General features: G+C 46.5%; 6 non-coding genes across 6 annotated transcripts; all 6 read left to right on the top strand.

Moving 5' to 3' along the window:
• Nucleotides 1-928: 928 nt before the first annotated feature.
• Nucleotides 929-1,001, top strand: trnar-acg (transfer RNA arginine (anticodon ACG)). The gene has a single exon. It is a non-coding gene; the product is annotated as a tRNA-Arg (tRNA).
• Nucleotides 1,002-1,451: 450 nt separating this feature from the next.
• Nucleotides 1,452-1,523, top strand: trnah-gug (transfer RNA histidin (anticodon GUG)). The gene has a single exon. It is a non-coding gene; the product is annotated as a tRNA-His (tRNA).
• A 777-nt stretch (nucleotides 1,524-2,300) lies between these two features.
• trnar-acg (transfer RNA arginine (anticodon ACG)) lies at nucleotides 2,301-2,373 on the top strand. The gene has a single exon. It is a non-coding gene; the product is annotated as a tRNA-Arg (tRNA).
• A 14,836-nt stretch (nucleotides 2,374-17,209) lies between these two features.
• trnar-acg (transfer RNA arginine (anticodon ACG)) lies at nucleotides 17,210-17,282 on the top strand. Its single transcript has one exon. It is a non-coding gene; the product is annotated as a tRNA-Arg (tRNA).
• Nucleotides 17,283-18,514: 1,232 nt separating this feature from the next.
• On the top strand, nucleotides 18,515-18,587 carry trnar-acg (transfer RNA arginine (anticodon ACG)). The gene has a single exon. It is a non-coding gene; the product is annotated as a tRNA-Arg (tRNA).
• Nucleotides 18,588-19,200: 613 nt separating this feature from the next.
• trnar-acg (transfer RNA arginine (anticodon ACG)) lies at nucleotides 19,201-19,273 on the top strand. The gene has a single exon. It is a non-coding gene; the product is annotated as a tRNA-Arg (tRNA).
• Nucleotides 19,274-24,411: the final 5,138 nt, after the last annotated feature.

Here is a 24,411-nt window from a genome sequence, read left to right as displayed (position 1 = left end):
CTGTTGCATTTTATTTTGGCCGTAAGTGTAGCTGTCAGCAGTAGACAGACAATTTTGCCATTGCAGAGCTAGACACTCGGGGCCGTGATCGTATCAGTGTTAGTTCTCTATGTTTTGGCTGCAGCAACACAGGTTCGGTTCCGGGTCACTGCAGCCTCAGCTCCACCAATAGTGTTGCTTGCTTGACCAGTGGGGAGATACGCGTCCCCCCAGATGTCTTACAGACAACTCCACACATGAGTGGGGCGAGTGGCGCAATGGATACCGCATCTGATAATGGTTCAGGACATTCTAGGTTTGACTCCCAGCTAGCTCGTCTTACATTTTGTGCTAAACCTGTGCATCGTGTATCTTTTCATGAATTCACTGGAGAGGGCTCACTTCACCAATGTCAACAAGGAGATGGTCCTTCCAGTGCTTAATAAACTCTTTGTCAAACATTAACCTGGAGAGTTACATTCTTCAACACAATTTTAGAAGTAACTTTTCCTTCAAGAAGGTCGTCCTGTCATTGGAAAAGGTTGCTTAAATCTCAAAATCAAGATCCTGCGAAATAGAAAATTCATTCCCACTGAATTGGGATTCAAGATTTCTGAAATGTATGAGTTTCATTAAATACTGAAGGAGTTTTCTGCCAATGAAAATCATTGAACATTGTTTCAGTCGTCCTTTCTAAAAAACCCATCTGTTGCATTTTATTTTGGCCTTACGTGTAGCTGTCAGCGGTGGAGAGACAATTCTGCCATTGCACAGCAACACATTCGGGGTCGTGGTCGTATGTGGTTAGTACTCTGTGTTGTGGCCGCAGGAACCCCGGTTCGAATCCGGGTCACGGCAGCCTCAGCTTCACCAATAGTGTTGCTTGCTTGACCAGTGGAGAGATACGCGTCCCCACGCGATGTCTTTCAGACAACTTCACACATGCGTGGGGCTAGTGGCGCAATGGATAACGCATCTGACTACGGATCAGAAGATTCTAGGTTCGACTCCTAGCTAGCTCGTCTTACATTTTGTGCTAAACCTGTCCATTGTGTTTCTTTTTATGAATTCTCTGTAGAGGGCTTTCTTCACCAATGTCAACAAGGAGAAGGTCCTTCCAGTGCTGAATAAACTCTTTGTCAAACATTAACCTGGAGAGTTACATTCTTCAACACAATTTTAAAAGTACCTTTTCCTTCAAGAAGGTCGTCCTGTCATTGGAAAAGGTTGCTTAAATCTCAAAATCAAGATTCCGCAAAATAGAAAATTCATTCCCACTGAATTGGGATTCAAGATTTCTGAAATGTATGAGTTTCATTTCATACTGAAGGAGTTTTCTGCCAATGAAAATCATTGAACATTGTTTCAGTCGTCCTATCTACGAAACCCGTCTGTTGCATTTTATTTTGGCCTTACGTGTAGCTGTCAGCGGTGCAGAGACAATTATGCCATTGCATAGCAACACACTCGGGGCCGTGATCGTATAGTGGTTAGTACTCTGTGTTGTGGCCGCAGCAACCCCGGTTCGAATCCGGGTCATGGCAGCCTCAGCTTCACCAATAGTGTTGCTTGCTTGACCAGTGGGGAGATACGCGTCCCCACCCGATGTCTTACAGACAACTCCACACATGAGTGGGGCGAGTGGCGCAATGGATACCGCATCTGATAATGGTTCAGGACATTCGAGGTTTGACTCCCAGCTACCTCGTCTTACATTTTGTGCTAAACCTGTGCATCGTGTATCTTTTCATGAATTCACTGGAGAGGGCTCACTTCACCAATCTCAACAAGGAAAAGGTCCTTCCAGTGCTGAATAAACTCTTTGTCAAACATTAACCTGGTGAGTTACATTCTTCATCACAATTTTAGAAGTACCTTTTCCTTCAAGAAGGTCGTCCTGTCATTGGAAAAGGTTGCTTAAATCTCAAAATCAAGATTCCGCAAAATAGAAAATTCATTCCCACTGAATTGGGATTCAAGATTTCGGAAATGTATGAGTTTCATTAAATACTGAAGGAGTTTTCTGCCAATGAAAATCATTGAACATTGTTTCAGTCGTCTTTTCTAAGAAACCCGTCTGTTGCATTTTATTTTGGCCTTACGTGTAGCTATCATCGGTGGAGAGACAATTCTGCCATTGCATAGCAACACACTCGGGGCCGTGATCGTATAGTGGTTAGTACTCTGTGTAGTGGCAGCAGCAACCCCGGTTTGAGTCCGCGTCACAGCAACCTCAGCTTCACCAATAGTGTTGCTTGCTTGACCAGTGGAGAGATACGCGTCCCCACCCGATGTCTTGCACACAAATACACACATGCGTGGGGCTAGTGGCGCAATGGATAACGCATCTGACTACGGATCAGAAGATTCTAGGTTCGACTCCTAGCTAGCTCGTCTTACATTTTGTGCTAAACCTGTGCATTGTGTATTGTTGGAATTTATCTTTATATCAATGTTAGAATTTAACTTTAACCCAATGTAAACTCAAATAAGTAATCTGACTCCAATTTGCGACCTTACCCAACTCTCACTCATCCAACAATATGCGCGCTCGTTCTGCAATAGAAAGGTATCAGGAAGCCGGCATTTTCACGCACAAAGTGGATTTATTCCCAATACAGATTTTCTACATGGCACCTGGGTCTCGAGTCCCTCTCAATACAACTCTACACCTCTCTTGCCACCAGCGAATGTGTTCTACCTCCGAGTTGCCCAGTAATGATTCATACCATACAACATGCAAATGGCACAGACAAAGGCATCCTGGCATGATTCTATTGGCTATGTGTATTGCAGTTAACTTTAGCTCGCTCTCATTGGTCTTTCTCCTCCCGCCGAATCCCGTGGCTCCTCCTGCGTGCGATCCCCCGATGGCCGCTCCTTCAGCCAATGCTCCCGGAGTCATCTCGTCTCGCTCAGCACCATCTGCTTCTAAAACATTCCATTCCTGCACAACCCCCGCAACCAGTTTCGCTCCACCAGTCACACTCTCAGCATTTTACAATATCACATTTTCATACATTGGATGCACCAACATCTAATGAACTATGTTAAGCTCAAACTCTTATATCCCTTTATTAGTCAAAATTATGAAATCCTTTAAGTGTAACCGAAGTTTAGACCATGCTAATGACCAGACACTCAGGAGAGGAATGCAGGAAGATTGGATCACAGCTGCACCACAGGAGGTGTGAACGAGACCCCTCTGAAACAATGGACTTCCATGCCAGGATCACAAAAGTGGCTCCTAGCAGTCCACCCTTTGTTCTGTTTCAGGTTGACTGCCATTTACATTATCCTTTAATCCCTCTCATGACCTCAGACATCTGAGGTCATCACTTGAACACCTTATTTCATTGCTGCACACGAGCTCGACATCATTTGCCATAAAACTAAAACACATCAAACAATTAGTAAAAGAATAAGAATCAGTAGAAAATTTCATTCCAGTAGACAATTAGTGAAAATTAGTACAAAAATGTCATTCCAATAGAAAATTAGTAGAAAAGTTCATTCCAGTAGAAAATTTCATTCCCTCCTTATGGCCTCAGGTCCCCGAGGCCATCTTTCCATACTCACATCCTGGACTCCCGGAGGGCCACGGCTACCTCCGCCTCCTGGGGGTCCTTTTGAGGGATCATCATGTACTGACCACCCGGAGGGAGTGGCCCCAACGTGCGTTCTATTGTCTTAACAGTTAATGATCTGATACATGGAATACAGCAACATCCGCATAACACCATAATAGCGGCAAACACAGCGATAGAAATCAGTACTGATGCAATCAGGCTTTTATATTTACCAAAGATGTTTAACCAGTCAGAATACCAACTGGTGTCCACACCTGAGTGCTCCTTCATTTTGTTACTTAGCGTGCGCAGACCCTCCAATGCCTTGGTAAGGCGACCGTCAGGAGATGTATTGTTGGGAATCAGAGTACAACACTGATCCCCAAAAATACCACACACTCCTCCTCTTTCGGCTAACACCATATCTAAGCTTATTCTGTTCTGGAATGCCATAAGAGACGTGGCAGCCAATTGCTCATGCACTGCCTGGAGTGCTGAGGTGGTAAAATTCGCCAATCGTTGGACATTATAGTGGACATAATTAATCCGGTCCACATTTTTGTTTACTGTAACGAACAGGAAAAGGCTCTCCCATCCTGCCGCAATTTGATCCACCAATTTATACTCGTCAGGGATCCCTCTTGGAACTCCAATTGGATCTATATACGTGGGATCTCCTGCATTCAACCATTCTTGCATGTCCCTTCTCTTCCTGTTAAGGAAGGGGATTCTTCCCCATTGTCCAACACCTTCCCACTCCATTTTGGCCAGATCTAAGGCTGTCACACTAACTGGCATGATCAGCGTTACCAGGGCGCACTTACCTGAGGCATTGGTGGGAAGCCTATCGTACAGCACTTTCTCTCCACACCACAGCCAAACATCATCACGAGCGAGAGGGATTCCTACTGGCAAAGACACATTTTCATTTCACCATGACTCCTGGAGATTTCCAATCCCAGGACCAGTCCCATTTAACTTTTAGGCAGGTGAACTTTTGTTTTGCAACTTGGGTGTCAAAAATAGGCTCTTTCTTTTTTATTCCCACATCATTCCATGGATGTGTCCAATTAAAATTGTCACCCAAGTGTTCACCTGTGTCGGTTGTTTACATTTCAGATTTAGCAGTAGTTGTTGTGTCTGTGTCAGCGTCTTACCATCATCTCGCTCTGCTCCATACCACACCATTCCATTACATGCTCCTTTCGCTCCATCACTTCTGTCATCCCCCATCCTATGTTCAAACGCCAACATCGTCCACACAAAGCACACGCCAGCAAGCAAAATAGTCAATAAGTTAAACAGTTGCATCGTCATCGTCTTTGTTCAGACTCGAAAGTGTCTGACTTTGATCCAATTCATGCCATCTACACATTCCCTCTCTTGACCTGCCCGTCCGGGCGGTCAACCTCTAAGCTCAACCTTGGCGGGCACAAATACTGGGGCCGGGCGCAACTGTGAGTTATGGTACCACTGTTGTTCTGTAGTTCCCAATTGGATGGCGTGTGAGGTTCTAGCCAGAACTCTAAACTGTCCTTACCCGCGAGATTGAGTCCACCTCCGGGAAAGCACCCGGAGGTTGATGTACGGAGTGATGTCCGACTCCAGTGATGCTGAGTTCACTGAGTTCAAATATCTAACTGTGTTCCGAGATTACAAATCAAGCCTCGAGCTAACGCTCCAATTTTGACTGTTAATTGACAAATTTTAAAGCAACCCAAATGAAATAGTAACCATTTATGCTTAAAATAAAAAATCCCAAAACTATAATAACGCAGATACCGAATTAAACCTCTTTTATTTTTTCTTTTTTATTTCACGCAAGAAAAGGTGCTCTACAAGACATAGACAGCTCCAAGACCGCTGCAGTCTTCACCTCCTATTGTCTCATGATTGGCTCAATCCACCTACAGGCTGTGCCCACACTGATTCTGTCAACTGGGGGAGGGGGTAGAGACAGTAAAAACAATCGCGGAGCTGTGGAGCCGAGCCCCAAATCAGTCGGGCCCTGGGTCCACAACACCTCTATCAGAGACTCACACAGAACTACCATTTCCGAGCGAACTTCCCTGGAAATTTTGAAATTTAGTAATGTCCCCAAAACCAAAGAATTTGTAGTCGGTGCTGAAATATGATCTCCCGATTGTGACGCGGAGTATTCAACAACTATGGGGTCTAGATCTCTAGTATGATGACGCTCATCAATATTCAATGCGATTTGTGGCTCGGCGAAAGTAAACAATTCATACCATTTCCGCTGCTCAGGGACATGGCACGCGTGCGAGGCAACGCCGGTAGACATAACAAATATATAATTCTAACGCAAGATGCACTCATGACTAAATTTGGATGAGTGCATTTTTGATAAACCAAATCATGTTTGTGATCACATGTACAATGTGATGTGTCAATTGGTGAATTGAATGGGTGGCGGTTGCTAAACCACTCAGACCAGAGCAGGAACAGGGCATACCCACCGCGGGAGGATGGGAACCAGGTTTCAGAGCTGCCCTCAAATGTTTCAGTTCAGTTTAGCCACTGGGAAGGAAGAGAGCACGACATATGCTCTCTCCGTGGGATGTGCACAGTCAAGTTCAGTCCCATCCGGGAATGCCACTCGAATTCCAGTGTTCGTTCAGTCAATGGCAGTGACTCAGGCAATCTTGAGAGTCCACATGGCTCAGTGGGGGTTGCGGAAGGAGCTCATAGCTCGCCCCAATATCCAGCACCATCGAAAACTTGTCCATCCACCGTCCCCGGAATGCTAGGACCTGCTAGTCCTCGAACGCTGAAGCTCCGCGGCCCCCTGTCATGGAATGGGGTACGAGCGGGTTTGTGTCAAGTGCGTTGGGAGTGGGTAACGGTGGCGCCCCCTGCGCTGGTGGAGCTCTTTGTGACAGATATGGCACCGGAGGATGGCACATTCCAGAAAGTGGCTCGGCATGGACAGCTCATCACCCAGTGACCCCACACCCCACAGCCAGAGCACACCCCACTCACAAACCCTGTCCATAACCACCCGTACCTCTGTTACCGCGGTCCCGACCTCGTTGACCGGCCTGCTTTGGACGCCAGTCTGCTGTGGCGCTGCGTCACCCGAACCTAGCCCAGAAGCAGCAGAACTGGAAGGAGCAGGTCCAATGGGAGCCGCGTGCGTCGGTGGCTGCCTTAGCTGCTTCCTCTTTTTTTAATATTTTTATCTTTCTTGGCCTCCTAAACCTGCAAGTACAACAATTTTTAGTCACGCTCCTTAATCCAATCCCATATTTTCCTTTTCTGATGTCGTGCAAAATCATGTACAAAATGTGTTCTACTTAGGCCGATTAGCATTTTTCATTGATGGACTATTTCGCCTGATGTCTGCCACTTGAAGGGGCACGCCCTTGTGGACGGCCAACTGGAACAGCTGTGTAATGTCGACATTATTGGATGGGTCACTGCCGGAAGTCTCACTCCATTCACGTCTCGCCCTGGCCACATAGACCAGGCCTGTCTCCCCCTTCCCCACCTGAACGACACAGCAACATCGACCCCAACGGGCCAGAAATATCTGATGCACGGCACGGCCAATCTCACCTGAGGTGTCCCCATTTAGCTGGTGACCATCATGCTGGTCAGCAGGTCTGGCCTCGGCCTAAAGTGAGGACAGTTCCTCTTAAATAAATTTTGTCCCGCTTGTAACTCTGTATAAACCAAACCTCTCTTAGTCTGGTGTCTCCTTTGTAGGAGATTTCAACCAACGTGACCTTTTTACAACGTGTCAAATAAACCAATGTTGACCTTTCTGCTATCTTTACAGCTGTTAGAGCTGTCACTAACACTTCCTTCCCCCTTGGGTAATTACAAATGTCTTATCTTCAAACTTCTTACAAGCACCCAGTATCCTGGCTTCACTAATTTAGTGCCCCTGCTGGGAGACAGAAAGATCCTTGTCACTCTAAATTTGCGCCTGTCTTTTGTTTTCCTAACACTTTTCACATATGGTCAACTAAAGTTGCTTCAACATCTATTTCCCATTTGTTCTTAAATTTGAGGTATTCTATAAGTTCTTCCAAACAGTGTTTTACAATGTCTTAGTCCTAAATACAATGAACTACGATACAATGGAAAATATCCGAATAACATTCAGGGTCATTTGTGTCTGAAATATCTCCTCTACAACAACCTACCCTTGCGTTAAGTGAGTAATTTTCCATAAAGACAGTGCCACTAATTCGACATTAATTTCAAGTATCACTGCTGTGGTGCTGTATTATATGGAAAGGTCTAAACAATCCAAGAAAATTTTGCCCTATCCTGGACTGGGTGTGTGTTATCTAGTCGCGCATCCAATGTGAATAATAATAACTCCTGTGGAGCACATGAGCAGGCTAAAGCAACAACTATATCTTAATCTGTACCGTGGACCCTGAATTAGAATATCTTATTTCTCCCTCCTTGTTGAGGAGAACCTCCGGGATGGGCGTGGTGAGGCGCTATTTGAAGCATTCTCTGGCCTACTGGTCACACTGGTCACATGTCACCTCAAACCTGTGGAGATAACTGGAGGTGTGGCAATTGCCAGTGAGAAGAGACAAATTATCTTCCTTCCAAAACTTTCAGTTTTGCATAAATTTTGTGTAATAACGTCAATCAATCATTCACTTGATGCTTGAATTTAATTACTCCAATCTTTCTCCCAAAACAACTTGAAAATCAATACTTGGGAGTGCAATAGGGATTCAGGTTGATCAAGCCTGTCCGCCCATTGCATCTCTAGTACTGTAAGGGCTTGCTGGTGTCCTCAATCAATTTTCTGTTTCTTTCCTGAGGCCCGTCCCTTAAACATTCACTCAAACCACATATGCATACAAACACTTTTCTTTCACACTTTCATTCACCAAAAGATACTTTCCAATTCCACACAGAGACCCCTCCACTTGGCGCGTCCGCCTTGATTTCACTGAGATCTGTGCTGGCAGATCCATAATTTTGCCTTAATTTAGCCAGCGTATGCCAAAATTTACAACTGTGGGTCTCTGGATTTTCCCATTCACTCCCCATGAAGTTGTTTCTCCTCTCCTGGACGTAGCTGACGAAACTGCACCTGTGACATCAAACAGCTCATAGATGCGAATGTTAGCAGTCTGGTATTTATGGAATGATGTCATATCCTCTAAAATTGTCATGTCAGCGTTCGCGTCGTACAGTCAAATAAACATCTGTCTTCCACCTTTGTCACATTTAATACACATCAGTTAATAAATCATCTACGAAACTATTTAGTCCAACTTTATATTTGGTAAACCAATCTCCAATGGCTAGATATTCCCCTTTCCAAAGATTTTCTTTCAACGTGTTCATAGAATACTTCACTTAAAACTTATCCCAAAACCATAATCCCTTTGCTTAAAAATTTAAATTTTAATAAGATTGTCACCGCTCTGCCGTTCCTCAGGTGTCCCCTGCATGTTTCAGTGTTCAACTTGCGTTCATACTCCCTGCCAATTTATATTTATTGTTCGGTTGAATATATACTTTACCCCATGCTCTACTCCACTAGTATCGCAAAAGCACTGCTCCACAGCATGAACCATGCTCGACCACATGGATGAGACCCCCCGGAGAGCGAACGCCTGAAGACTGGATTCCATTGCTGTAACATCAAGGGAGGTGTGCCTGAGACACACCTCTGACACAAAAGGACTGAGTGCCACAGCAACAAAAGGCATATCTTCCTTTTCAATCAGTTAACGACTGCCATTGATGCCTGTTTTTCCTCTTGTGTCTGAAATGTTCACATGTTCCTGCTGGTGCTCTCTGTGACTCGTTATCTTTTGCATCTCAAACCATTCTGCCCCCCCAAGGTGACTACGGGGCCATTAATTGCGCCGTCGGAACGGGCGGCGGCTCAAACACATACTGTTGCGAGTCTGGCAACTGTGGATAAATGCCTCTCAGACATTCCGTCTTTTCTTCCACTTTTTCAATCACTTCATCCTCTTTCTCTGACTTCCTCCCCCTACTTGGGAACGAGCATCTAACTTCAAAGAGCTGTTAACTCTTTGTTAGAGCACACTCATGATTTTACGATTACACCTATACTCATTGCCTTCTGTAAAATCTTTCTCACTCTTATTTTTTCCTTTAATTTTCCAAATTCACTGTAGCCTTACCAAAGCCACTCAAACAATCAAGGTATCAAATCACAAACTACAAAGTCAGGAACCACCTATGCCCTTGCAAAGGTTTCTCATGCTCTCAAAAGCTTCATTCAATTATGATTTCATAACACCAATCTTTTTTTCTTTGTGTCATTTCCATCTGTGCATTTCATTCCAGTTACTAATTACAGTTACCTTAATAGAAAGACCATCAACTCAAGTATGAAACATGAAATATTTATTTCTTCAATTCCTCCTTACAGCAGACCCTGATTCTTATCCTTTTCATTTGTTCAAGTCACACCTTCTTCAATCACCAAACTCTGTCATTCTCAATACTGCCTGTTTCACCATCCTCCTTTCAATGGAACATTAATTGTTCCTTTCTCTTTTCTACACATTCTGCATCTTTTTCACATTCCTTTTCTTTTCTTATTGAACTTCCAATCGCTACACTGACACAATTTCTTCTCTTTTCTCTAGCTTTCTCTTTTCTTATTTCATCCCTACTTCATGTTTTTCTTCTCTTTTTTATGTTTCATTTTTATGAATTTATCCTTAATCTCCGTGCCACACCCGGGACCCGAGACCACTATCACACTTCCTCTCCTTCGCCATCTTGAAATCAAAATCCACTCGTGCGTGTCCCAAACACACTTCTTACGCAGAACAATTTTAGCCTTCACATTCACACCGCTTCCACTCTGATATTTTAAATCGTATCTTAACCACGAATAGTTCCAAACTATTCTAGTAGGTAAATCCCAGATTTTACTCTACTATCGTCCACACTGTTACACTTATTTATTTATATATTTTATTTATTTATTTAACCATATCGTATCTTAACCACGAATAGTTCCAAACTATTCTAGTAGGTAAATCCCAGATTTTACTCTTCTATATTTATTTATTTATTTAACCATATATTTTAACGCCGTTCCGCTCCGCCTTCCTCTTATAATTTACCGTTGCCAATATGCAGAATTTGAAAAGGATCTGCTTACCTTATGTCACTGTGGGCCCAAGAGGAAGGCCGGTCGGATGTGCGGCTCCTTTATTCTTTATCAGGTCGTCACCTGGTGTGGACGTGGGCCCCAGGCCCGAGTCCCAGACTCTTGTGGTTTTTCCTGAAGCCCCAGGCTTCCTTTGAGCCCCAGACTCTTGAAGTCCCAGACTTCTTTTCTTTTCTTGGAGTCCCAGACTCTCTTTGAAGTCCCAGACTTCTATTACCTCTCATGCATCACGTCGGGGTCACCATAAATTGTTGGAATTTATCTTTATATCAATGTTAGAATTTAACTTCAACCCAATGTAAACTCAAATAAGTAATCTGACTCCAATTTGCGACCTTACCCAACTCTCACTCATCCAACAATATGCGCGCTCGTTCTGCAATAGAAAGGTATCAGGAAGCCGGCATTTTCACGCACAAAGTGGATTTATTCCCAATACAGATTTTCTACATGGCACCTGGGTCTCGAGTCCCTCTCAATACAACTCTACACCTCTCTTGCCACCAGCGAATGTGTTCTACCTCCGAGTTGCCCAGTAATGATTCATACTATACAACATGCAAATGGCACAGACAAAGGCATCCTGGCATGATTCTATTGGCTATGTGTATTGCAGTTAACTTTAGCTCGCTCTCATTGGTCTTTCTCCTCCCGCCGAATCCCGTGGCTCCTCCTGCGTGCGATCCCCCGATGGCCGCTCCTTCAGCCAATGCTCCCGGAGTCATCTCGTCTCGCTCAGCACCATCTGCTTCTAAAACATTCCATTCCTGCACAACCCCCGCAACCAGTTTCGCTCCACCAGTCACACTCTCAGCATTTTACAATATCACATTTTCATACATTGGATGCACCAACATCTAATGAACTATGTTAAGCTCAAACTCTTATATTCATTTAATAGTCAAAAGTATGAAATCCTTTAAGTGTAACCGAAGTTTAGACCATGCTAATGACCAGACACTCAGGAGAGGAATGCAGGAAGATTGGATCACAGCTGCACCACAGGAGGTGTGAACGAGACCCCTCTGAAACAATGGACTTCCATGCCAGGATCACAAAAGTGGCTCCTAGCAGTCCACTCTTTGTTCTGTTTCAGGTTGACTGCCATTTACATTATCCTTTAGTATCTTTTCATGAATTCTCTGAGAGGGCTTTCTTCACCAATGTCAACAAGGAGAAGGTCCTTCCAGTGCTGAATAAACTCTTTGTCAAACATTAACCTGGAGAGGTAAATTCTTCAACACAATTTTAGAAGTACCTTTTCCTTCAAGAAGGTCGTCCTGTCATTGGAAAAGGTTGCTTAAATCTCAAAATCAAGATTCCGCAAAATAGAAAATTCATTCCCACTGAATTGGGATTCAAGATTTCTGAAATGTATGAGTTTCATTAAATACTGAAGGAGTTTTCTGCCAATGAAAATAATTGAACATTGTTTCAGTCGTCCTTTCTAAGAAACCCGTCTGTTGCATTTTATTTTGGCCTTACGTGTAGCTGTCAGCGGTGTAGAGACAATTCTGCCATTGCATAGCAACACACTCGGGCCGTCATCGTATAGTGGTTAGTACTCTGTGTTGTGGCCGCAGCAACCCCGGTTCGAATCCGGGTCACGGCAGCCTCAGCTTCACCAATAGTGTTGCTTGCTTGACCAGTGGGGAGATACGAGTCCCCACCCGATGTCTTACAGAAAACTCCACACATGAGTGGGGCGAGTGGCGCAATGGATGCCACATCTGATAATGGTTCAGGACATTCTAGGTTTGACTCCTAGCTAGCTCGTCTCACATTTTGTGCTAAACCTGTGCATCGTGTATCTTTTCATGAATTTACTGGGGAGTGCGCACTTCACCAATGTCAACAAGGAAAAGGTCCTTCCAGTGCTCAATAAACTCTTTGTCAAACATTAACCTGGAGAGTTACATTCTTCATCACAATTTTAGAAGTACCTTTTCCTTCAAGAAGGTCGTCCTGTCATTGGAAAAGGTTGCTTAAATCTCAAAATCCAGATCCTGCGAAATAGAAAATTCATTCCCACTGAATTGGGATTCAAGATTTCTGAAATGTATGAGTTTCATTAAATACTGAAGGAGTTTTCTGCCAATGAAAATCATTGAACATTGTTTCAGTCGTCCTTTCTAAGAAACCCATCTGTTGCATTTTATTTTGGCCTTACGTGTAGCTATCAGCGGGGGAGAGACAATTCTGCCATTGCATAGCAACACATTCGGGGTCGTGGTCGTATGTGGTTAGTACTCTGTGTTGTGGCCGCAGGAACCCCGTTTCGAATCCGGGTCACGGCAGCCTCAGCTTCACCAATAGTGTTGCTTGCTTGACCAGTGGGGAGATACGCGTCCCCACCCAATGTCTTACAGACAACTCCACACATGAGTGGGGCGAGTGGCGCAATGGATACCGCATCTGATAATGGTTCAGGACATTCTAGGTTTGACTCCCAGCTAACTCGTCTTACATTTTGTGCTAAGCCTGTGCATCGTGTATCTTTTCATGAATTCACTGGGGAGTGCTCACTTCACCAATGTCAACAAGGAAAAGGTCCTTCCAGTGCTGAATAAACTCTTTGTCAAACATTAACCCGGAGAGTTAAATTCTTCATCACAATTTTAGAAGTACCTTTTCCTTCAAGAAGTTCGTCCTGTCATTGGAAAAGGTTGCTTAAATCTCAAAATCAAGATTCCGCAAAATAGAAAATTAATTCCCACTGAATTGGGATTCAAGATTTCTGAAATGTATGAGTTTCATTAAATATTGAAGGAGTTTTCTGCCAATGAAAATCATTGAACATTGTTTCAGTCGTCCTTTCTAAGAAACCCGTCTGTTGCATTTTATTTTGGCCTTACGTGTAGCTGTCAGCGGTGGAGAGACAATTATGCCATTGCATAGCAACACACTCGGGGCCGTGATCGTATAGTGGTTAGTACTCTGTGTTATGGCCGCAGCAACACCGGTTCGAATCCGGGTCACGGCAGCCTCAGCTTCACCAATAGTGTTGCTTGCTTGACCAGTGGGGAGATACGCGTCCCCACCCGATGTCTTACAGACAACTCCACACATGAGTGGGGCGAGTGGCGCAATGGATACCGCAGCTGATAATGGTTCAGGACATTCTAGGTTTGACTCCCAGCTAGCTCGTCTTAAATTTTGTGCTAAACCTGTGCATCGTGTATCTTTTCATGAATTCACTGGAGAGGGCTCACTTCACCAATGTCAACAAGGAAAAGGTCCTTCCAGTGCTTAATAAACTCTTTGTCAAACATTAACCTGGAGAGTTACATTCTTCAACACAATTTTAGAAGTACCTTTTCCTTCAAGAAGGTCGTCCTGTCATTGGAAAAGGTTGCTTAAATCTCAAAATCCAGATCCTGCGAAATAGAAAATTCATTCCCACTGAATTGGGATTCAAGATTTCTGAAATGTATGAGTTTCATTAAATACTGAAGGAGTTTTCTGCCAATGAAAATCATTGAACATTGTTTCAGTCGTCCTTTCAAAGAAACCCATCTGTTGCATTTTATTTTGGCCTTACGTGTAGCTATCAGCGGGGGAGAGACAATTCTGCCATTGCATAGCAACACATTCGGGGTCGTGGTCGTATGTGGTTAGTACTCTGTGTTGTGGCCGCAGGAACCCCGTTTCGAATCCGGGTCACGGCAGCCTCAGCTTCACCAATAGTGTTGCTTGCTTGACCAGTGGGGAGATACGCGTCCCCACCCAATGTCTTACAGACAACTCCACACATGAGTGGGGCGAGTGGCGCAATGGATACCGCATCTGATAATGGTTCAGGACATTCTAGGTTTGACTCCCAGCTAACTCGTCTTACATTTTGTGCTAAGCCTGTGCATCGTGTATCTTTTCATGAATTCACTGGGGAGTGCTCACTTCACCAATGTCAACAAGGAAAAGGTCCTTCCAGTGCTGAATAAACTCTTTGTCAAACATTAACCCGGAGAGTTAAATTCTTCATCACAATTTTAGAAGTACCTTTTCCTTCAAGAAGTTCGTCCTGTCATTGGAAAAGGTTGCTTAAATCTCAAAATCAAGATTCCGCAAAATAGAAAATTAATTCCCACTGAATTGGGATTCAAGATTTCTGAAATGTATGAGTTTCATTAAATATTGAAGGAGTTTTCTGCCAATGAAAATCATTGAACATTGTTTCAGTCGTCCTTTCTAAGAAACCCGTCTGTTGCATTTTATTTTGGCCTTACGTGTAGCTGTCAGCGGTGGAGAGACAATTATGCCATTGCATAGCAACACACTCGGGGCCGTGATCGTATAGTGGTTAGTACTCTGTGTTGTGGCCGCAGCAACACCGGTTCGAATCCGGGTCACGGCAGCCTCAGCTTCACCAATAGTGTTGCTTGCTTGACCAGTGGGGAGATACGCGTCCCCACCCGATGTCTTACAGACAACTCCACACATGAGTGGGGCGAGTGGCGCAATGGATACCGCAGCTGATAATGGTTCAGGACATTCTAGGTTTGACTCCCAGCTAGCTCGTCTTAAATTTTGTGCTAAACCTGTGCATCGTGTATCTTTTCATGAATTCACTGGAGAGGGCTCACTTCACCAATGTCAACAAGGAAAAGGTCCTTCCAGTGCTTAATAAACTCTTTGTCAAACATTAACCTGGAGAGTTACATTCTTCAACACAATTTTAGAAGTACCTTTTCCTTCAAGAAGGTCGTCCTGTCATTGGAAAAGGTTGCTTAAATCTCAAAATCCAGATTCTGCGAAATAGAAAATTCATTCCCACTGAATTGGGATTCAAGATTTCTGAAATGTATGAGTTTCATTAAATACTGAAGGTGTTTTCTGCCAATGAAAATCATTGAACATTGTTTCAGTCGTCCTTTCAAAGAAACCCATCTGTTGCATTTTATGTTGGCCTTACGTGTAGCTATCAGCGGTGGAGAGACAATTCTGCCATTGCATTGCAACACATTCGGGGTCGTGGTCGTATGTGGTTAGTACTCTGTGTTGTGGCCGCAGGAACCCCGGTTCGAATCCGGGTCACGGCACCCTCAGCTTCACCAATAGTGTTGCTTGCTTGACCAGTGGGGAGATACGCGTCCCCACCCAATGTCTTACAGACAACTCCACACATGAGTGGGGCGAGTGGCGCAATGGATACCGCATCTGATGATGGTTCAGGACATTCTAGGTTTGACTCCCAGCTAACTCGTCTTACATTTTGTGCTAAACCTGTGCATCGTGTATCTTTTCATGAATTCACTGGGGAGTGCTCACTTCACCAATGTCAACAAGGAAAAGATCCTTCCAGTGCTGAATAAACTCTTGGTCAAACATTAACCTGGAGAGTTACATTCTTCATCACAATTTTAGAAGTACCTTATCCTTCAAGAAGTTCGTCCTGTCATTGGAAAAGGTTGCTTAAATCTCAAAATCAAGATTCCGCAAAATAGGAAATTCATTCCCACTGAATTGGGATTCAAGATTTCTGAAATGTATGAGTTTCATTAAATACTGAAGGAGTTTTCTGGCAATGAAAATCATTGAACATTGTTTGAGTCGTCCTTTCTAAAAAAAACAGTCTGTTGCATTTTATTTTGGCCATAAGTGTAGCTGTCAGCAGTAGACAGACAATTTTGCCATTGCATAGCTATACACTCGGGGCCGTGATCGTATCGGTGTTAGTTCTCTATGTTCTGGCCGCAGCAACACAGGTTCGGTTCCGGGTCACGGCAGCCTCGGCTCCACCAATAGAGTTGCTTGCTTGACCAGTGGGGAGATACGAGTCCCCCCAGATGTCTTACAGACAACTCCACACATGAGTGAGGCGAGTGGCGCAATGGATACCGCATCTGATAATGGTTCAGGACATTCTAGGTTTGACTCCCAGCAAGCTCGTCTTAAATTTTGTGCTAAACCTGTGCATTGTGTATCTTTTCATGAATTCTCTGGAGAGGGCTTTCTTCACCAATGTCAACAAGGAGAAGGTCCTTCCAGTGCTGAATAAACTCTTTGTCAAACATTAACCTGGAGAGTTACATTCTTCAACACAATTTTAGAAGTAACTTTTCCTTCAAGAAGGTCGTCCTGTCATTGGAAAAGGTTGCTTAAATCTCAAAATCAAGATTCCGCAAAATAGAAAATTCATTCCCACTGAATTGGGAATCAAGATTTCTGAAATGTATGAGTTTCATTAAATACTGAAGGAGTTTTCTGCCAATGAAAATCATTGAACATTGTTTCAGTCGTCCTTTCTAAGAAACCCGTCTATTGCATTTTATTTTGGCCTCACGTGTAACTGTCAGCGGTGCAGAGACAATTCTGCCATTGCATAGCAACACACTCGGGGCCGTGATCGTATAGTGGTTAGTACTCTGTGTTGTGGCCGCAGCAACCCCGGTTCGAATCTGGGTCACGGCAGCCTCAGCTTCACCAATAGTGTTGCTTGCTTGACCAGTGGAGAGATACGCGTCCCCATCCGATGTCTTACAGACAACTACACACATGCGTGGGGCTAGTGGCGCAATGGATAACGCATCTGACTACGGATCAGAAGATTCTAGGTTCGACTCCTAGCTAGCTCGTCTTACAATTTGTGCTAAACCTGTGCATTGTGTATCTTTTCATGAATTCTCTGGAGAGGGCTTTCTTCACCAATGTCAACAAGGAGAAGGTCCTTCCACTGCTGAATAAACTCTTTGTCAAACATTAACCTGGGGAGTTACATTCTTCAACACAATTTTAGAAGTACCTTTTCCTTCAAGAAGGTCGTCCTGTCATTGGAAAAGGTTGCTTAAATCTCAAAATCAAGATTCCGCAAAATAGAAAATTCATTCCCACTGAATTGGGATTCAAGATTTCTGAAATGTATGAGTTTCATTAAATACTGAAGGAGTTTTCTGCCAATGAAAATCATTTAACATTGTTTCAGTCGTCCTATCTACGAAACCCGTCTGTTGCATTTTATTTTGGCCTTACGTGTAGCTGTCAGCGGTGGAGAGACAATTCTGCCATTGCATAGCAAAACACTCGGGGCCGTCATCGTATAGTGGTTAGTACTCTGTGTTGTGGCCGCAGCAACCCAGGTTCGAATCCGGGTCACGGCAGCCTCAGCTTCACCAATAGTGTTGCTTGCTTGACCAGTGGGGAGATACGAGTACCCACCCGATGTCTTACAGAAAACTCCACACATGAGTGGGGCAAGTGGCGCAATGGATGCCACATCTGATAATGGTTCAGGACATTCTAGGTTCGACTCCTAGCTAGCTCGTCTAACATTTTGTGCTAAACCTGTGCATCGTGTATCTTTTCATGAATTCACTGGAGAGGGCTCACTTCACCAATGTCAACAAGGAGAAGGTTCTTCCACTGCTTAATAAACTCTTTGTCAAACATTAACCTGGAGAGTTACATTCTTCAACACAATTTTAGAAGTAACTTTTAGAAAATTCATTCCCACTGAATTGGGATTCAAGATTTCTGAAATGTATGAGTTTCATTAAATACTGAAGGAGTTTTCTGCCAATGAAAATCATTGAACATTGTTTCAGTCGTCCTATCTACGAAACCCGTCTGTTGCATTTTATTTTGGCCTTACGTGTAGCTGTCAGCGGTGGAGAGACAATTCTGCCATTGCATAGCAACACACTCGGGGCCGTCATCGTATAGTGGTTAGTACTCTGTGTTGTGGCCGCAGCAACCCTGGTTCGAATCCGGGTCACGGCAGCCTCAGCTTCACCAATAGTGTTGCTTGCTTGACCAGTGGGGAGATACGCGTCCCCACCCGATGTCTTACAGACAACTACGCACATGCGTGGGGCTAGTGGCGCAATGGATAACGCATCTGACTACGGATCAGAAGATTCTAGGTTCGACTCCTAGCTAGCTCGTCTTAGATTTTGTGCTAAACCTGTGCATTGTGTATCTTTTCATGAATTCTCTGGAGAGGGCTTTCTTCACCAATGTCAACAAGGAGGAGGTCCTTCCAGTGCTGAATAAACTCTTTGTCAAACATTAACCTGGAGAGTTACATTCTTCAACACAATTTTAGAAATACCTTTTCCTTCAAGAAGGTCGTCCTGTCATTGGAAAAGGTTGCTTAAATCTCAAAATCAAGATTCCGCAAAATAGAAAATTCATTCCCACTGAATTGGAATTCAAGATTTCTGAAATGTATGAGTTTCATTAAATACTGAAGGAGTTTTCTGCCAATGAAAATCATTGAACATTGTTTCAGTCGTCCTTTCTAAGAAACCCGTCTGTTGCATTTTATTTTGGCCTTACGTGTAGCTGTCAGCGGTGGAGAGACAATTCTGCCATTGCATAGCAACACACTCGGGGCCGTGATCGTATAGTGGTTAGTACTCTGTGTAGTGGCCGCAGCAACCACGGTTCGAGTCCGCGTCACGGCAGCCTCAGCTTCACCAATAGTGTTGCTTGCTTGACCAGTGGAGAGATACGCGTCCCCATCCGATGTCTTACAGACAATTACACACATGCGTGGGGCTAGTGGCGCAATGGATAACGCATCTGACTACGGATCAGAAGATTCTAGGTTTGACTCCTAGCTAGCTCGTCTTACATTTTGTGCTAAACCTGTGCATTGTGTATCTTTTCATGAATTCTCTGGAGAGGGCTTTCTTCACCAATGTCAACAAGGAGAAGGTCCTTCCACTGCTGAATAAACTCTTTGTCAAACATTAACCTGGGGAGTTACATTCTTCAACACAATTTTAGAAGTACCTTTTCCTTCAAGAAGTTCGTCCTGTCATTGGAAAAGGTTGCTTAAATCTCAAAATCAAGATTCCGCAAAATAGAAAATTCATTCCCACTGAATTGGGATTCAAGATTTCTGAAATGTATGAGTTTCATTAAATACTGAAGGAGTTTTCTGCCAATGAAAATCATTGAACATTGTTTCAGTCGTCCTTTCTAAGAAACCCGTCTGTTGCATTTTATTTTGGCCTTACGTGTAGCTGTCAGCGGTGGAGAGACAATTCTGCCATTGCACAGCAACACATTCGGGGTCGTGGTCGTATGTGGTTAGTACTCTGTGTTGTGGCCGCAGTAACCCCGGTTCGAATCCGGGTCACGGCAGCCTCAGCTTCACCAATAGTGTTGCTTGCTTGACCAGTGGGGCGATACGAGTCCCCCCAGATGTCTTACAGACAACTACCCACATGAATGGGGCTAGTGGCACAATGGATAACGCATCTTACTACAGATCAGAATATTCTAGGTTCGACTCCTAGTTAACTCATCTTACATTATGTGCTAAACCTGTGCATTGTGTATCTTTTCATGAATTCACTGGAGAGAGCTCACTTCACCAATGTCAACAAGGAGAAGGTCCTTCCAGTGCTTAATAAGTCTTTGTCAAACATTAATCTGGAGAGTTACTTTCTTCAATACCAGGCAAGGTCCTCAGAGCATGTGCCCACCAACTGTCACATGTTTTCTGCAGGGTCTTCAACCGCTCCCTGGCTCAAGCAGTCATCCCCTCCTGCATGAAAACCTCCACCATTATTCCTGTCTCCAAAAAGTCACCCGCAGTCCTCCTGAATGACTACCGTCCTGTTGCTCTCACGCCAGTCATCATGACGTGCTTCGAGAGGCTAGTCTCCAGCACATCAGGGACTGCCTTCCTCCCACTCTGGACCCCTACCAGTTTGCATACCGGGCTAACAGATCCACTGAGGACGCCATCGACACTGCTCTGCATGTTGTGCTGGGCCACCTGGAACAACAGCAGAGCTATGCAAGGATGCTCTTTGTGGACTACAGCTCGGCATTCAACACAATCATCCCGGACATCCTCGTCGCCAAACTGGACATTCTCGGCCTCCCTTCCCTCACACGCATCTGGATTAAGGACTTTCTGACCAACAGACCCCAGACTGTGTTGCTCGGCCCCTACACGTCCTCCACCCGTACGCTGAGCACCAGTTCCCCTCAAGGATGCGCCCTGAGCCCTCTCCTATACGCCCTCTACACCTACGACTGCAGCCCGGCCCACGGTAACAACACCATCGTCAAGTTTGCTGACGACACGACAGTGGTCGGTCTGATCTCGGAAGGTGACGAGACAGCCTACAGAGAGGAGGTCCAGAGACTGACGGCTTGGTGCGAGGATAACATTGCAAAAACAAAGGAGATCGTCATCTACTTCAGGAGGAACAAGAAGGTGCCGCCCCCCCTCTGCATCGAAGGCGTGTGTGTGGAGAGGGTCCACACGTTCAACTTTCTGGGAGTACAGATCTCAGATGACCTTTCTTGGACACACAACACCAAAGCAGTGGAAAAGAAGGTCCACCAGCGTCTGCACTTCCTGAGAGTTCTCAGGAAATTCAACCTGGACAGGAAGCTGCTGCTGGCCTTCTACCACTCGTCCAGCGAGAGCCTGCTGACGTACTGTGTCTCCACCTGGGACAGCTGCTGCACTGAGGCGGACAGAGTGAGGCTCCAGAGGACGGTCAAAACAGCGCAAAGGATTATTGGCTGCCCTCTCCCCTCACTGTCGGACATCTACACCGCCCGGTGCCTCAGCAGGGCTCTCAATATCGTCAAAGACAATACCCACCCAAACTCACACCTGTTCGACCTGATGCCCTCTGGCAGGCGCTACAGGTGCATCAAATCAAGGACCAATCGACTGAGAAACAGTTTCTTTTCAAGAGCCATCTGTCATGATCCGCGTCGGGCATGACAGGTTTTGTTATTATTTTTACGTTCATGCTGTCGTGTTGTTGTTTTGGTTTATTTTCGGTCAGCTGAGTAGGGGCGTTTCCCCTCAGCACCTCGTCCTCACCAGCCACGCACCTGCTCATCGTTAACCGTCACACACCTGATTCCCATCTGCTCACCTGATTACCGGACTATTTAAGCTTCCCATGCCATCAACCCAGTGTCGGGTCATTGTCCCGTGTTGTTCCCTGTTGCGCCGTTACGGACTGTCACGACCGCTCTTTGAGCTCGTTCATGCTCTTGTTCTCGTTCCCGCTCTCGTTCATGCCCCCAGCTCTTGTCACCTGTCCCTGTCCCTTTTCATATCCCCGCTTAGTTCGTTCCCTTCTCGTTTTGTTCTCTGTCCTTGTTCCAGTTTAGTCACATTTAGTTTGCCTTTGTTATTTTGCACCCTGCCACGTTGTTTGTCCTTGTTCCTTGTTTTGCCCTCGTGTTGATTTACTTAATAAAGCCCCTGGAAGTTACCCTTATCCCTGCCTCCTCGCATTTTGGGTCCACCTCCTCCTCGCCGTACGGCGATCGTGACTTCACCTCCTGCTCGCCGTACGACAAACCCTCACAGAATGACCCGACCAAAAAAGGACCGTCACGAACGCCGCCGCACGGACAACCCCCCTCAGCAACCTGCCGATCTGCCCAGTGCCACGTCTGTTGCATTTCCCTCGCCTCCAGATTACTTCCTCGATGGTCTACCCGTCATTCCACCCCATTGGATCATCGACCCAGATTATGAGGACGATTCTGCAAATATCGCCTACCTTCTGGACTTCCTGCGCAACCCCGTAACGTTTAGTGACCAGATTGCGGAACTCCACGCCCGCTTCGCTGAGCTGGAAGCAAGAGTGGCCCAGAAGACGGAGCAGCTGGTCTTGATAGAGGAGAAGGTCGCCGCAGAGAAACCAGCCCGGGAGAGGATCAAGGAGCTGGAAGCTCAGATCGCGGAGCTGGAGGTCAAACTGGAGGAGAGCGAGAAGCAGGTTTCCTCGCTGCAGGCTCAGCTGACCGACATAGAGCAGGCTGACAGGGATGCGGTCTCCTGTCTCGGCTGCGCCCGGCCCGACTGCTGCGCTTGGCTCGCGGTAGCCTCCAAGTCAGCTGCAGAGTTGCGTTCCGCCGCCTCGCCGGCTGCAGAGTTCCGTCCCGGCGCCCCGCCAGCTGCTGAGCCCCGTTCCGGCTCCCCGCCAGCTGCTGAGCCCCGTCCCGGCTCCCCGCCAGCTGCTGAGCCCCGTCCCGGCTCCCCGCCAGCTGCTGAGCCCCGTCCCGGCTCCCCGCCATCTGCTGAGCCCCGTCCCGGCTCCCCGCCAGCTGCTGAGCCTCGTCCCGGCTCCCCGCCAGCTGCTGAGCCCCGTCCCGGCTCCCCGCCAGCTGCTGAGCCCCGTTCCGGTAACTCGCCAGCGCCTCAAGTTCACGTTCCGGCGGAGCACGCCTTGCATCCGTCCCAAGTTCACGTCCCGGCGGAGCACGCCATGCGTCCGCCCCAAGTTCCCGTTCCGGCGGAGCACGCCCTGCGTCCGCCCCAAGTCCATGTTCCGGCGGAGCACGCCTTGCGTCCGCCTCAAGTTCATGTTCAGGCGGAGCACGTCTTGCGTCCGTCCCAAGTTCTCGATCCCGCGGAGCACGCTGTGCGACCGTCCCAAGCCCACGTTCAGGCGGAGCACATCGTGCGTCCGTCCCACGTTCACGTCCCAGCGGAGCACATCCTGCGTCCGCCCCAAGTTCATGTTCAGGCGGAGCACGTCCTGCGTCCGCCCCATGTTCACGTACCCGCGGAGCCAGTCTGGCGTCCGTCCCAAGCCCTTGTTCCGGCGGAGCACGTCCTGCGTCCGTCCCAAGTTCCCGTTCCAGCGGAGCTCGCCTTGCTTCCGCCTCTAGCTCACGTTCAGGCAGAGCTCGACCCGCCGTCGCCTCTGCCTCAGCGGAGTCCCACGAAGCGCCGTCACTCCCGGTTCCTGCACCCGCGGTGGACGACGTTCCGCCGCCGCCCCCGTCCCTGCACCGGTGGTGGACGACGACACGCCGCCGTCTCTCGCCTCTGTCCCGGCGGTGCCAGATGAACCACCGCCACTTCTCGCCTCTGTCTCGGCGGCGTCCGATGATCCGCCACCACTCCAGGTTCCTGCCTCGGCGGTGGACGATGACCAGCCGCCGCCTGCCGTCCCTGCCTGAGCGGCAACCGACGAAGCGCCGCCGCTCCCGGTTCCGGTGCCCGCGATGGACGACGGTCCGCCGCCGCGTCTCGCCTCTGCCTCGGCGACGCACGACGACCCACCATCGCGCCCCGTACTTGCCTCGGCGGCATCCGACGACCCGTCGCCACTGCTCGTCTTGGCCCTGGCAGCGCTCGACGACCCACGGCCGCTCCTGGTTCCGGTCTCAGCGGCGCTCGACGATCAGCTGCCGCCCCAAGTTCCTGCCTTGGCGGCACATTAATCTGGAGGGTTACTTTCTTCAACGAGCATTTAGAAGTAACTTTTCCTTCAAGGTCGTCCTGTCAATGGAAAAGGTTGATAAAATCTCAAGATCAAGATTCTGCGAAATAGAAAATTCATTCCCACTGAATTGGGATTCAAGATTTCTGAATTGTATTAGTTTCATTAAATATTGAAGGAGTTTTCTGCCAATGAAAGTCATTGAACATTGTTTCAGTCATCCTTTCTAAGAAACCAGTCTGTTGCATTTTATTTTGGCCTGACTTATAGCTGTCAGCGGGAGACAGATAATTTTGCCATTGCATAGCGACACATTCGGGGCCGTAATCATATAGTGGTTCGTACTCTGTGTTGTGGCCCCAGCAACCCAGGTTCGAATCCGGGTGACGGCAGCCTCAGCTCCACCAATAGAGTTGCTTGCTTGACCAGTGGGGAGATAGGAGTCCACCTCGATGTCCTACAAACAACTACCCACGTGAATGAGGCTAGTGGTGCAATGGATAACGCATCTGACTACGGCTGAGAAGATTCTAGCTTCGAC

This window comes from Idiotropiscis lumnitzeri, chromosome 9 (genome assembly GCF_059441095.1).
Source record: "Idiotropiscis lumnitzeri isolate Australia: NSW breed Sydney's pygmy pipehorse chromosome 9, RoL_Ilum_1.0, whole genome shotgun sequence".
Taxonomy (NCBI): domain Eukaryota; kingdom Metazoa; phylum Chordata; class Actinopteri; order Syngnathiformes; family Syngnathidae; genus Idiotropiscis; species Idiotropiscis lumnitzeri.
Note: the sequence above shows the minus strand (reverse complement) of the source record. Positions and strands in the feature narration are given on the sequence as shown.